This window comes from Sinocyclocheilus grahami, unplaced genomic scaffold, assembly GCF_001515645.1.
Source record: "Sinocyclocheilus grahami isolate Dianchi unplaced genomic scaffold, SAMN03320097.WGS_v1.1 scaffold1061.1, whole genome shotgun sequence".
Lineage (NCBI taxonomy): Eukaryota > Metazoa > Chordata > Actinopteri > Cypriniformes > Cyprinidae > Sinocyclocheilus > Sinocyclocheilus grahami.
This window is the reverse complement of record NW_015506240.1, coordinates 197604-213649: the sequence shown is the minus strand read 5'-3', so window position 1 is coordinate 213649 and position 16046 is coordinate 197604. Positions and strand designations below refer to the sequence as shown.

The 16046-nt window shown below is 33.9% G+C and overlaps 1 pseudogene; it reads right to left on the bottom strand.

Moving 5' to 3' along the window:
- Positions 1-279: 279 nt before the first annotated feature.
- Positions 280-12193, bottom strand: LOC107566226 (non-specific lipid-transfer protein pseudogene; annotated as a pseudogene).
- Positions 12194-16046: the final 3853 nt, after the last annotated feature.

Here is a 16046-nt window from a genome sequence, read left to right as displayed (position 1 = left end):
GCAAAAAGAAAAACGTTACGCTGGTTTATGTAGGAGTTGTTTGCATGCTAAAGCATTGGCCTCCACATTAGTTGTTGAACAGACCTGTGTGCAAATTGACTTCAATTAGTCTTACTACAGGAAAAATCCTCTTTTGTAGGCCCTGCTTCCCTCGACTGTTCCCTTTTTTTCCCTCCAATTGTTTTGGATTGAGAAAAACAAGTTTATGATTCATACACGTTTTGTTCATGATAATCAAATTAAATTGATAAATTAAAAACAGATACTTCCCATTTTAATGAAAGATTAGGTTTATTTAGTACAAAAGTATTTTAGCATCTGATGGGGAAACACTCAAAAAAACATTGACATGATGCTACAATTATACCTGTGAGATATATCCATACACTGTTCTGATGCATATATTTTTATTAATTGGTGTCGGTTTTAACAAAGCAGCATTGCAAACCTGCTCCTAATAACCTAGAATAATTATAAAGACGAAAGAGAAAGAATCGCAATGCTGTCGTACATTTGAACAACACATCTGTCCATCAGAGCCCAGTGTGTAAGTTTATAGTTCGCAGGCACTTTACAGGGCTTCACTTCCAATAAACCCCTTCAGAACAAACAATCAATCCACACACATACAATTTAAACAGTTACTGCTGCCAATCAAAGGGGGGGGGGGATCAAGAACATTATTAATATAGTATTTTTGTAACCGTCTATCAGACTCCTGTGATTCATTTAAATAATTCACCCAAAAATGGGATTTCTGGCATTATTCACTCACAAACCCACGCTCATAACATTTGAAGTTTATCTTCAGAAAAAGACTAAGAATAGTCGAACGGTTTACATTATGGAAAAGTATTGGAAAACTGAGTAAATGACGACCAAATGTTTATTTTTAGGTGAACTATCACTTTACCTTGTTAGAAAGAGGCTCAAACTACAGCACAGAAACTCATTTGGTGTCTGACTCCTGCAGCTAGCTACTCTAACAGAGCGAACTCGGTGGGAGGGGCTACTCAAGGCCCCGCCTTATTGGAGGCTCCGCCTCTCACAGCTTGGCTTTGCCCGGCTGCAGCTGCAGGTTTTGAAGCTTCATTGCCATGCCCATGTTTCCGGTGATCTTCAGTTTGCCCTGGAAGAACGCCTGCATGAACGAGAGAGCACAAGAGAGTGATTAACACTGACTTTTTAGAAAACTTAACCTCCTGAGAGGATAATCTATTCATTTGTGTCCCAGAAATTTATTCGGGTCTTGGCAGAGGACATTTGTTTTTGTGAAGTATTTCTCTGTGACATGCCGCACTTTAGCATCTCAAAAACCACATGCAAGGCTATTCAGAGATACTAAATGGGGATCTGGCCATGAAAACATCCTCTGCCTGGATTTTTAAAACAAATGAACAAAAACAGTGATTTTGTATTTAATTTTTGTATCTGATTGACATTCAGATTCATTCTTGTAGAAGCCTCTCAGAAAAATTACAGTTAATAAAGTAGAATATGATTGTCTTTTTTAATAAATACATTGAATTTGTTTATTTTGGTTTGTTTTTTTAGACACATTGGACATCAGGAATAAGCATATAAAATAAAAATACATAAATAATCACATGTTGTATTAATATAGTATGGAATAGTTAAGATTCATAAAAATTAGACAATATGTATTGTTTTACTGTATGTAGTAACACATTGTGTAATGAGTAAGGAATTGAACATTAAATTTTTGTATCTGATTGACATTCAGATTCATTCTTGTAGAAGCCTCTCAGAAAAATTACAGTTAATAAAGTAGAATATGATTGTCTTTTTTAATAAATACATTGAATTTGTTTATTTTGGTTTGTTTTTTTAAACACATTGGACATCAGGAATAAGCATATAAAATAAAAATACATAAATAATCACATGTTGTATTAATATAGTATGGAATAGTTAAGATTCATAAAAATTAGACAATATGTATTGTTTTACTGTATGTAGTAACACATTGTGTAATGAGTAAGGAATTGAACATTATAAAAAATTGGTTTATGTATGTTTAATGGAAGTTAGCATTTATGTGAATAAGCTGAAAAACACAGCTAAGACAAAAAACTAGCAAATCAACAAATAAATGCAATACTAAATATTTACATTAACAAAGATAGACTATGTATTATATATACACTATATATAACACATTAAGTCACAAAGTAAATATTGTTTAAGCAAATGATTTTGTAATACCTTTCATAAACTACTTCAATACTATGTGGAAAGTTTGGTTTATATATATTTAATTGAAGTTAACATTTATGTGAAGTTAAGAATAATAAATAAAGGAGTCTCATGCATCTCATGCAAAGGCATAGCACACGTGAATGTTATATCAATTTAAAAAAAAAAAGAAATCTCAATCTTAGAAATAATGAATGATTTTCTGATGCAAGGAAAAACAATTCACAAAAAAACTCAAGGTACAACGAAGCTCAACAATTCGATTAACCTTTATTAACTGTCAGGTGAATTATCTCATAAACTGCTCTCTAGTCCCATACAAAGACGTGCCGTGACATGATCGTGCAAGATCAACAGCAGGCTTTAATGAGTGTTTTTTTGAAGGGTAGAAATGCTACTCGCAGAAGGGATGAACCCTGAAGTCATTTCAGTGAGTGACTCATTAAAGCTTTGTTTGTAAGCGGTGCACAACCGCACGCCTCCATCCCTGCTAACAGGAAGCACTCAGGTAGCACTAAAACAGAGCCGCCAGCGAACGTGGTTAATAACTTCTCGTTTCAGTCTGTTCCCAAACATCGGTTACCAGCTGCGTGGAAGCAATTTCAGAATACAAAAATGAATTAAGGCCAGGTAAATATAGCCAGATTTCACGCTGATGGATGTTACTAAGAAGCGAGTGAGGAAACCACCTCACTACTCATCCCAGCTTGTGAAACTCAGTTTTCCCACTCGGTTTATGAACAGATAGTTGAGAAAGGACAAGACATGACTCAGTGAGAGGAATCTGAATTCAATTACATTAAGATTTGAAGAATATTGATGTAGATGAGTTTGTTTCTTCGTCAGATTTGGATAAATGTAGCATTATATCACTTGCTCACTAATGGATCCTCAGCAGTGAATGGGTGCTGTCAGAATGAGAGTCCAAACAGCTGATAAAAACATCACAATAATCCACACCACTCCAGTCCATCAGCTAACATCTTGTGATGCCAAAAGTTGCATGTTTGAAAGAAACAAATTCATCACTTCTGGCCAAAATATGAGTCCATAATCCATAATAACAATTCCTCTAGTAAAATGGTCCATCTCCTGTTGTCCTCTTGCATTGAAATCCACTGACATATTTGTTTAGAGCTGTTTTTGTGCTTGATCTGTGCATATTTCTCTCCTGATTCAGACAAGATGATATTTTCACTGGAGAAAGCAATATTGTGAATAGAGGACTCATATTTTAGCCAGAAGCAACAGTTTGAAGTTAAAAATGTCTTAATGATGAATTTGTTTCTTACAAACACACAGCTTTTGGCTTCTCAAGACATTAATTGATGGACTGGAGTGGTGTGGTGTAGATTATTGTGATGTTTTTATCAACTGTTTGGACTCTCGTTCTGACGGCACCCATTCACTGCAGAGCATCCATTGGTGAGCAAGTGATGGAATGCTACATTTCTCCAAATCTGGTGAAGAAACAAACTCATCTACATCTTGGATGGCCTGAGGGTGAGTACATTTTAGCAAATTTTTATTTTTGTGTAAGCTATTCCTTGGCTTTGTGGTGGCGTAATATCACAATTTAACACTAGATCTAATAACTACTAAACAATAATGAATGCAAAGGTGGCTATCAGAAAGAAAAACAAGTCAAATCCAAGAAGTCCTTGCTAGAAAAAGATCAATCACTTTAGATTTGAATGCTGAGATTTAAATAGGAAAATAATGGCACTTTCATGGTTATTTCGTTTTCGTTTTGATAAACCCGTATTTCCCAAAAATTCAATAAATATTTTCCTTACAATAACCTAGTCTCAGGCTGTATGGTGTAAAAATCTGAACTAAAAAAAAAAAAACACATGAAAAAAGAAAAAAAAAAACTTAACTTTCAGACCACATTTAAAATGTGTCTCCAGCTAAAAAAAATAAAAAAATAAAAGAGTCATTTGTGGACTTGGTTACTGAACCAGTTCAGGTTGGTCAGTTTAAACGCTCTCACTGGAGCTTTCAATCAGTCAGGGGTCAAAAACATATTTCGCTCCATCGTGGCTTTTCCATGAAGAGTGGTGAGGTGTGGAAATTTAAAGAAACTCTCTCTGTTCCAGATGAGAAGCCTCACAATGATCTCTCTTTCTCAATGTGGCCCATAAGCATTAGAAAAGGAAAGTGGGTGGGGAGAGAGTGTTTTTGAGCATCTGTGCAGAAACTGTTCATGGAAAACCGGAGGTGGATTGAGACAATGTACAAAAAGGAGGGTGGGAGCTACACGAACTGTGCTTTTAAGTGCTCAACCTTGATGTTCCTCTACAGAGAGGAATTACATTTCCTTTATTCAATTGTGAATCACAGATTTATATAAAAAGGCACTCTCCTAGCTAAAAACAATACCGCTTTGAATTCACCACCACATGCAGATCTTAATGCATAAAAAAAAACTACGCATGACAGTGTAAGGAAAGAAAAACATCTGGGTTCATGTGGGATGAGTCTCTGTGGTACGTCCAAACAGGAAAACTGAGACTAATCAGCCAAAATCATAATTATAACCATACAAACCACTTGGAAATGTCAGGGATCTGCTTTTTCAGACATTCTAGGGTTCCCACTTTTTTATTTTTCAGGATAATACTGTTTAAAAGTCAGCATGAAATTACATTTGCAACCCATTTTAATTGTATAATTTGACACTATTGTTCAAAAGGATTTTTTCATTATTATGAAAGAAGTCTCTTCTGCTCACCATGGCTGCATTTATTGGACCAAAAAATTCAGAAAAATTGTGAAATATTATTACAATTCAAAATAACTTTTTTTCTACGTGAATATGTTACAATGTAATTTATTTCTCTACTAATGATAGCACAAATAAAAAAAATCACGATAGGCCTACAAATGAAAAAAATTGCTTTTTAGTATTTCGGGTAGGTCTAACACACAGTAGGGTATTAAGACATCTGGACACACACACACATGTGAATATCTGTGACGTCACACACCCACACATCATTAAAACATATGAGGAAGAACACAAGCGCTTGCACTATAAGACCTGCGTCACAGTAGCCTGCTCTCGATAATGGCTGCAGATGGTGCGCGGGGAAGAAGAATTGTTGAATAAAGTCGTAATTTTTGTTTTCTTTGTGCACAAAAAGTATTCTCATAGTTTCATAAAATGACGGTTGAACCACTAATGTCACCTGGACTATTTTAGCGATGTCCTTACTTCGTTTCTGGGTCAGAAACATTTCAGTTGCATTGCTGTCTATGGGAGGATCAGAAACCTCTCGGATTTCATCAAAAATATCTTATTTGTGTTCCAAAGAAGAACGAAGGTCTTACTGGTTAGGAATGACTAATTCATGATGGAATTTTCATTTTTGGGCGAACTATCCCTTTAACAGTTCTTTTGAAATAACAGCTTTTGAAATGTTTTACAAAAATAGCGACTTTATTCAACGATTCTTCTCCTCCGCACACCATCTGCCACCATTATCGAGAGTACTGTGACGCAGGTCTTACGTGAACGAAGGTCTTGCTGGTTCGGAACAGCATGAGGGTGAATAATTCATGACAGATTTTTCATTTTTGGGCGAACTATCCCTTTAATTACGAATAATTTGAATTGATTTAATAAAAGTTCTTAAATAATTTAAAAGCTGTTATTTTAATAGCATTGCTAATTATGTATAATTTGCATTTAATAGTCTTTAATTAACATTTTCAAAGTTATGTTAATAGAATTGTTAATTTTGTATAATTTGCATTCATTTAATACATTGTTTAGTCATTTAAAAGCTGTTATTTTAATAGTATCGTTCAATATGTATAATTTGCATAAATAATAAATGTTAGAATATTTTAAAAGCGGTTTTAATAGTATTGTTAATTATGTATAATTTGTATTAATTTTATACATTTTAATTGCAATATTTTCAATATATTTTAATTAAAATACTTCAAAAGTTTTTAAAATAATTGTTTATTATGTATATTGGTATTCATGCAATATACTTAAGTGATTTCAAAGCTGCTTTATTTTAATAGTATTGTTAATTATGCATAATTTGTATTTAATAGATTTTAATTAACATTTTTTTTTAAATTATAAATAATGTATAATTTGTATTCATTTGATATATTTTATTTGAAATATATTATTTAATTGTATTGTTAATTATGTATCATGTGTATTATGGATTACTGTATTTTGTTTACACTTTTTAAAATAATTTAAAGAGCTGTTGATAATTTGTGTTGGAAATGAAGCCGTTTTGGTAATTACGCATTCTTTGTATTAATTTAAAACATTTTATTACTATTTTAAATGCTCTTGAAATTATAAATAATTTATTAAAAATCACATTTATATATTTGTTATATTATATTTGTTTGTTATTTCATTTCAGTTTGTTAATTGATTTACACCTTGTGTGTGTGTGTGTGTGTGTGTCAAAGCAGTAGTTGTTCTGATAACCATTTACAGTTTTCAGAAACACACAGGAAAATTTCAAACTCTGGGGACAATAACAAGCCTCTCGTTCAATCCATGACCCCAAAAAACAATTTGTACAGCCTTTTGGACAGCTGGAAAATGTCATCAGTTCAGAGATCAATACTGTCTGCATTTAGAACAAACTCACCGGCATCATTGTGAACAGAGCCTTTTCCGTTCTTAACATCAACGATCCAGATGGCTTCCTTTCCTCCCGGCCCGTCCTTCACCTTGAAGGCAAACACACCTCCAATCTTCTTCACAAACTGGTCTCCATCCTGCAAACACACACACACACACACACGCACACACACGTCACAGATTACATCAGTTGCACAACCGCCATAAACTCTGTGAACCGCAGCTAAACTTAAATGATGGTGAAAAGATAACTTTTGTTCTCCTCAAGCAGAAATAAAAGTATGATGCATTTTATTAATATATATATATATATATATATATATATATATATATATATATAAATATATATACACATACACACATTTATAAACTTTATAAAATAACAGTGTTAAGTCAGGATAATTGGGCCATTTTTCCCAGTAATCTTAATAACAAAAATTGACCCAACTGACCTTAATTCACCCTAATATAAATAAACATGATATATTTATAATAGAATCTAAGGGGGAGCAGAACCAGAAAATGTTGCGAGCCTTCAGTTTAGGGACCAATTCTCACTATTAACTAGTTACTTATTAGCATGCCTATTATTAACATATTGGCTGTTTATTAGTAGGCCTATTTATAAAAGCACATATTCTGCATGACCATATTCTACATCCCTAATCCTACCCAATACCTAAACTTAACAACTACCTTACTATTAATAAGCAGCAAATTAGGAGTTCATTGAGGCAAAAGTCGTAGTTAAAGAGTTAGTTCACCCAAAAATGAAAATTAGCCCATAAATTACTCACCCCAAGTCATCCTAGGTGTATATGACTTTCTTCTTTCAGATGAATCCAATCGGAGTTATATAAAAAATTGTCTTTCAAGCTGTTTAATGGCACTCAGCGGGTGTTGCATGCATCAGTCCAAAAGAAGTGAAATAAAAAGCACCCATCCCTAAAAAAAAGTGTCTCACATGGCTCCGGGAGGTGAACAAAGGCCTTCTTCTTTACAAATCCTCGTTTTGTACTTCTAATAAGTGACCGTTGTTTTGTTTTGTTTTGATCTCTCCCCTGCGCTCGTCACTTCTGAGCGGTGTAAAGCCGACCTCCATACGTCATCCGCCCGGAACTGCTTCAGTTTACAACAGTGAGCGCTAGCTAGATTTAAGTGATTATTACGTTTTAAATATGGATATTTTTCTTAGAAAAACGCATCGATTCGCTACAGAAGACCTTTGTTCACTCCCTGGAGCCATGTGAGACACTTTTTTTTAATAGATGGGCGCTTTTTATTTAACTTCTTTTGGACTGATGCGTGCAACCCCCGCTGAGTGGCATTAAACAGCTTGAAAGATCAAAGACCATTTTTAATATAACTCTGGCTGGATTCGTCTGAAAGAAGAAAGTCATATACACATAGGATGCCTTGAGGGTGAGTAATTTATGGGCTAATTTTCATTTTTGGGTGAACTAACCCTTTAATGGTTGGTTAATAGTGAGAATTGGACCTTAAAATAAAGTGTGACCGATTTAAATGTTCAATAACCACTAGGCCACATCTGAAAATTGGTTGCAGTCAATGAGAAAAGAAAAAAAAGTAGCATGAGACTTGATTTTAACCTTGGAAAGAGATGATAAAATGCAACCAAATAGCTAAAGTGCATACAAACAGCATCCTATTTGTTGCACTTGCTTGCTTTAAATTCACACAAAGCAGAAGCGTACTAAACAGCTGCAAAACAGCACTGAAATGCAGGCTATTAACATGAAACACCATGCTCAACCTTCCTGCCTTTGCGTTAAATTTCCCTGTAAAATTACACACTGCATTTCAGAGCGTAATGGAGCAAAATGGACTCTGGTTTTTCCCCAGAGTCCGTCTGGTTGTGTAACAGGCTGTTATTTGAGTCATTTTTTGGCAGAAGCTGTAATGTGGCTGATGGTGGGAGATTATCAGCGTCTCGGCTGTGTGGAGTTAAACTGGGCAAATCTCGAGAGGGTGCGAGTGTCACGGCTGAATAATAACAAACACACATAATCGAACATAACCACGACCGAACTCGAATTCACAGCTATAACCAGAGGCATGGATGAATAACTGAGGGTTAGTTCATGCCAACTTTACAACTGTTGTTCATTCATCCCAAACCCTTCTGAAAGGATCCAACACAAAAGAAAACATCTTGCAAATATATTAATGGAGCTGATGCATTCCATTCAATGCAAGTGGATGGCCATTTTTATATTAAGCTCCAGAAAGGACCCAAAAAAACATAAAAGTAGACAAAATTACTCATATTCCAAGTCTTCTGAAGTCATACACAAACATTGTATTTTTATTTTATTTCTTCCTCCACATTCACCAAATATGATGGTATTATCATTTTGTTTCATTCTACAAACTGGCCATAAACCACAAGAATAATTGCAATTGTTCTAATTTATTGACAGCATGATTTTTGAAGAAGAAAAATACAAATAATTTAAAGTCAAAATATTAAATATATTATTAATTATTATTATTTAGAAGTCAATTATTTAATTCATTTGAATGTCAAACAAAATGAAGCTGAAATGTCTTTAGAATATTACAGAATAGTTTTCTCACATAGTATACATTTGTTTTTATACAAGAAAATGCATAGCTGCTTTTACATTTTAGGAAAACTCCTAATATATACTCCTTTTATTGTGCTGATTATTTGCTTTTTATAGCTCAATATCTACCCACTTCCCACTATATGTTTTTGAAAATAGTCTCTTATATGTTCACCAAGACTGCATTTATTTGCTCGAAAGTACAGTAAGAACAGTTTTTAATCTTTTTTCAACAGTTTTCAATTTAATAGAACTTTTCTATTTGAATATATTTTAAAATGTGATTTATTCCTGTGATGCACAGCTGAATTTCCAGCATCATTACTCCAGTCTTCAGTGTCACATGAACCAGAAATCATTTTAATATGCTGATTTGCAGCTCAAGAAACATTTCCTACTGTAATTACTGTTGAAAACAGTTTTATTTCTCAGACATTCAGCAAAAACGTCCCCTTTTATGTTGTGATGAAGAATGCAAACTTCATTACAGAAGAATTATGAGTTTAGTACAAAACGAGGTGATCTATTCTATGAATGACAAGGCTAAGCGGGTAAAGACTCTGTCATGGCTCCATTTATAATAATAACCAGGTTATGAAAGAGCAGTTTGGGGAAGGGAGTGGACACATGTGGCACATGTGAAAAGGACCGTCCAGATATGACAGAGCGATTTGGGTTTAATGAAAAGACGATCCTCTCAGCACCTAATAACTTTGTAGTCTGAATAAAACCCTTTCACACCAGCCAGCAGGGAAAAGCAGGCCTGAAGCCTGACAAGAAGATCACTGCTGACATGATTAAAGCTGGGTAATAACCATAGACTCTACAAAAACATGGATGTAGTGTCCGTGACGTCACTCGTAGGTTTCTGAAGAGTGTTTTTGAAGCTCAAAGTGGGCGGAGCCGGCCGTCGCCATCTTGGCAGAGCGTCACCGCACGTCACTCCCGGATAATCGAAAATGGGCAAAGAGGCGGGAGCTGGTTGCTGAAACCACACCCACCTAGCTCACCGGTGGTGACAGCAGCGGCAATCCACCTGTCACTCAAGTGGCCACGCCCTTAATTATGCAGAACTTTAAAGATTAATATAATTTAAACAGATGAATCATAAAAAAATTCACCCCCCCTCACAGTTGTCATGAAGGGCAAAATTAGCTATATAGACCAAAATCATTTTTTGAACCTGGCTGTAAACATGTTTTTTTCTGCTGTAAAGTTGGGCATTTTAACATGGGGAGTCTATGGGACTGACTCCCTTTTGCAGCCAGCCTCTAGCGGCCAGTCGATGAATTACAGTTTAAGTCACTTCCGTGTTGGCTTCATGAGGTTGCCGCTTGGTAATAACACAGATTCACATTGATCTCAGTGTTGCCAGATTGGGGGGGGTTCCTGGTTTTGAATTTGATTGTGTGGGTAAAAATTGACTTGGGCGGGTGGACAAAATTTGGGCTGGTTTGGGGTCAGTTTGGCGGTTTTCAAACATATAAATTGCATAGGCTAATTGTTTAACAAAACAAGCCCAAGTATGTATACTGCATCCAATCAGTCATCATAACGTTACTACACACACACACACACACACACACTGCAGAGGCACTGGTGCTGATGTAAACATCGACAGCCGCACTTATCACGAGGGCTCAGCAGACAGACATTATGATTCACGAGTGACAAGTTTTTAGCGCGATAATTTATAACATATCTGATTTTGAATGTAGTATGACTGTATATTCAAGTAATCACAATGCCTAAATATAAGTTAAAGAGTGAGAGAGTGACTCAACTCTCAAAACGTGAATTATTGTGGCGTGAGATGACACTAAAGCTCTATCACTGCAACTCCGAAATCAGAGCACATTTGAATTAATCATAACCGAAACTAAATATGTCGGTTTATACGATCATGTCTTTTAGCTTTTAAACGTCCAGATTGATAAATCCTTGAAAACTGCTAGACTTGATTAGTTTTGACTGTGCAAAGTTCTGTATTATGATCTACAATATGAACTTCACACGAGGCTTCCTCTAATTCGGGGTAAAATCATAGAGTGGCACAAAGGTAAGCGCATTATTGTTGTTGTTATTTTTTTAATTGTCGGATTATAATTATTTGTTATATATAGGCATAAGTAGATATGCGTAAAGCATGGTAATACAAACATAATTTTATTTGCACAATTACAGTGCATTTTAAATGCTGCATTTACTACTAAGTTCAATCCACTGTCATCATGCAAAACACTCTGAATATTTCATATTAGCGAATTAAAAACAGAAATCCTGTAATAAATGGCACACAAGCATATGACCTCAATATGCTGCAGTCACTCTCAGCTCTGCAGAACCATTAACGCACTCTGTGTGATTATTATAAGCACATGATGACTGAAAACTCAGGTCTGGTCATTATCATCATCATCATCATCTTCCTCACCTTGACACGTGTGGGGCTCGCATTGTTGCTGAATATGAACTGCAGACAGACAGGTGATCAGAAGGCCGCTGGCACTCGATCAGCAATACATTTGTATCTGAACGCTACTTCCGGGTTCTGTGGCCATGAGGCAGACCTGAATAATCTCACACCGATCGAGAGGATACATAAGCCTGACTGTTAAATTCGCAAAGTAGCGTATACTTTGATTATTTATACATTTTATGCAACCTAAATCAATAAGAACAGTGTTAACAAATAAATTATGTACTAAAGACAAAAAAAATAAAAATTATGGCACTAACACTATTTTTTACGGTGACGCATTGCTGCCACACACATATATACATTTTATGCAACCTAAATCAATAAGAACAGTGTTAACAAATAAATTACTAAATGTACTAAAGACAAAAAAAATAAAAATTATGGCACTAACACTATTTTTTACGGTGACGCATTGCTGCCACACACATTTTATTTTTTCCATTCAATTATGTCGTAATAACGAGATGTTATGTCATTTTAACGACATCTTTTAACATCATATCTCATTATTACGAGAAAATATGTTGTTTTAATGAGAAAACATCTCGTTATTACGAGAAAAGATGTAGTTTTAACGAGAAAACTTGTTATTATGAGAAAAGATGTTGTTTTAACGAGAAAAGATGTCGTTTTAACGAGAAAGCGTCTTGTTATTACGAGAAAAGATGTTGTTTTAACAAGAAAAGATGTCGTTAAAACGAGAAAAGATGTCGTTTTATATATTTTCTCGTTAAAACAACATATTTTCTCGTAATAACGACATATTTTCTCGTTAAAACTACATATTTTTTCTCGTAATAACGACATATTATGTCATAAAAACGACATGTTTTCCCGTTATTATAGATATAGGTCTGAGTGCAGTTATTGGATAGCACTATATTGTAGACAGATTGGAGATTAATACTAATAAAGATGCCGCTACAATTACAAGATGTAGTTTTAACGAGAAAACTTGTTATTATGAGAAAAGATGTTGTTTTAACGAGAAAAGATGTCATTTTAATGAGAAAACATGTCGTTATTACGAGAAAATATGTCGTTTTAACGAGAAAACATCTTGTTATTATGAGAAAAGATGTAGTTTTAACAAGAAAACTTCTTGTTATTATGAGAAAAGATGTTGTTTTAACGAGAAAAGATGTTTTAACGAGAAAACATCTCGTTGTTATGAGAAAAGAAGTCGTTTTAAAGAGAAAACGTCTTGTTATTATGAGAAAACATGTTGTTATTACGAGAAAATATGTCGTTTTAACGAGAAAACATCTTGTTATTATGAGAAAAGATGTCGTTTTAACAAGAAAAGATGTTGTTAAAATGAGAAAAGATGTCGTTTTAACGAAAAAACATCTCGTTATTACGAGAAAAGATGTCATTAAAATGAGAAAACATCTCGTTATTACGAGAAATGTCGTCGTTATTATGAGAAAAGACGTCGTTAAAACGAGAAAAGATGTCGTTTTAAAGAGAAAACGTCTTGTTATTATGAGAAAACATGTTGTTATTACGAGAAAATATGTCGTTTTAACTAGAAAAGATGTCATTAAAACGAGAAAAGATGTCATTAAAATGAGAAAACATCTCGTTATTACGAGAAATGTCGTCGTTATTATGAGAAAAGACGTCGTTAAAACGAGAAAAGATGTAATTTTAACGAGAAAACATCTCGTTATTACGAGAAAAGATGTCGTTTTAACAAGAAAAGATGTCGTTTTAATGAGAAAAGATGTCGTTTTAACGAGAAAAGATGTCGTTTTAACAAGAAAAGATGTCGTTTTAACGAAAAAATATGTCGTTTTAACGAGAAAAGATGTTAAAATGAGAAAACATCTCGTTATTACGAGAAAAGATGTCCTTTTAACGAGAAAATATGTCGTTTTAATGAGAAAAGATGTCGTTTTAATGAGAAAAGATGTTGTTAAAATCTCGTTATTATGACATAATTGAGAGGAAACAAAATATGTGTGTGGCAGCAATGCGTCACCGTACGTCACCGTAATTTTTAAATGTTGTCCAAAAAGGCTAGATTAAGTTTTGGGTTTACAGTTTTATCAGTCCTTGGGCTGCTAACTGTGTCTGGACACAAAGGACAGAACATCAAACAATGAAAAATCCAGAATCCCATATTTAAAAAGTCAAGTCTAAATTGAAATAGGCCTTTATAACACAACATGCAGCATCAGCAATGGCTGGCAATAAAATGGTGTACCTTGAATGTTAATCTACTTGCAGAGAAATAAATAAGAGATAAACAGAGCAATAAATAAAACAAAATAAAAGTGGAAAGAACTGAAAAAGTTCAAAAGTCAAAACAAAAAAGTCAACATTTACATTTTTATACATAACTATTATTCTAAATATAAGAATATAGGATGTTCACTTTGGGTATTGCATTTTCGTGAGCAGAATCTCCAAAATCACAGTGCAGCTCATGAATGGCAGCCGTGCTGCAGTAATATTTTTCAGGCAAGTTACTTGTACCACACTTGTACCACAGCAGCTACTGAAACTATCTGGATTTGGCATTTTCCGAAAAATAGTTATCAGTGTACGTTGTATCTGTGTACTCACTAATTCAAAAGAGATTCAGGCTCCAAACACGCCATCTTTACAAACAAATAAACAAACTAAATGCATGTCTTGGACTAAAATATGTCAATCCTGTATCGGTCTTGTAGATGACTGTGGTCCTTTCCTCTTTTTGAGAGTGACAACGATGCAGTGGTGGAGCGTCTTATGTTATAACACTTTATAAATGTATTTTATAAAGATTTGTAGAAGATTCTAACACTTTATAAATGTCTTATTCTCATTATTATTTTCTAATAATATTTATAATATCTATTATAGGCCTATTTCAATAATAATATTGGATAATTGATTAAATAGCAATAGTCAAGAATGCGAACATCACTTAATAACATAAAACTGTTTTCTAAAGTAGTTTTTGTAAAGCTACACTATGTCATGGCTATTTACGTAAATAGTTTTGTTCTTTATTTATGGTTTTGTTTGGATACCTAGGTAATAAAAAAGAATCTAAGCAAACTTGGATTTGTTGTGAAGCACCCCCAGGATGGTCCTCTGCTGTCATCTGCTGGAAAGAGGTGGTTAACTATACACCTTCTATTCAAATGCAGAAATGATATTGCATTATGAGTTGCTGCATGCACCTACTTCATTATTAGCCTCTCATTGTTAATTGTCACCATTCATGCTTATTTTATGGGGGGGAAAATGCAATGAAAGTATTTATTTTCTCTTTTTTTGAGCAAAAACTAATAAGCAGCCTTTTGTTAATGCTAATCTGCTTACATTGCATTTGATTGCAAGGAATTAGGTGAAGCTATCATTCACTCACAGGGTTATTATAGTTAACTAAAACCTTTTTTTAAAAAAACGTTCTAACTTTCGTTATTTGAAATAATATAAACTTTAAAATAAGATGCAAAATACAAAAAATACTCAAATGCATTTTTTTTATTTAAACAATAATATGTATATGCAAATTAATTTAATAGGTAAGGCCATTAAATAGCAATCACAAACTAGTTTTTGTTAATACAGTAAATTTGGTTGCACTTTATTTTACAGTACATGCACTTACAGTGTACTTAATGTGTACCTAGAAAGTACTGTAATATAAGGTAACTACATGGGGTAGGGTTAGGTTTAGGGATAGTACCTGGTTATTACCTAGTTGTTGTAATTTCTATAATAAGTACATAGTATGTACATGAGTAACAGGACTGTAAAATAAAGTGCTACCGTAAATTTAGTAATTGCTATGAGCCACTACAGTCATTTAAAAATATACAAAATAACACAAAGTGAAAATAAAGTGGCATTTTGGGGGTAACGGAAACAACAGTCACCCTAAAGTAAAGTAAAGTAAATACCACAAACTGTAGCTCAACTGTAGCTTCTAGACTTTAAGACTAACTGAACCGCTTTATTAAATCAAGTAAAATAAAAAAGGACCTTCTCGGTGAATTGCTTGTGATTGCTGTATCTTTGAGCTTTTTAAATCGTTTTTAATCTGAAAATCCTAAAAGTTGATGTACAAAATAACCCCACGGCTTTTATGCATGTTTTACTTTCTAAACATACCCAAATAAATTCTATGTTTTCT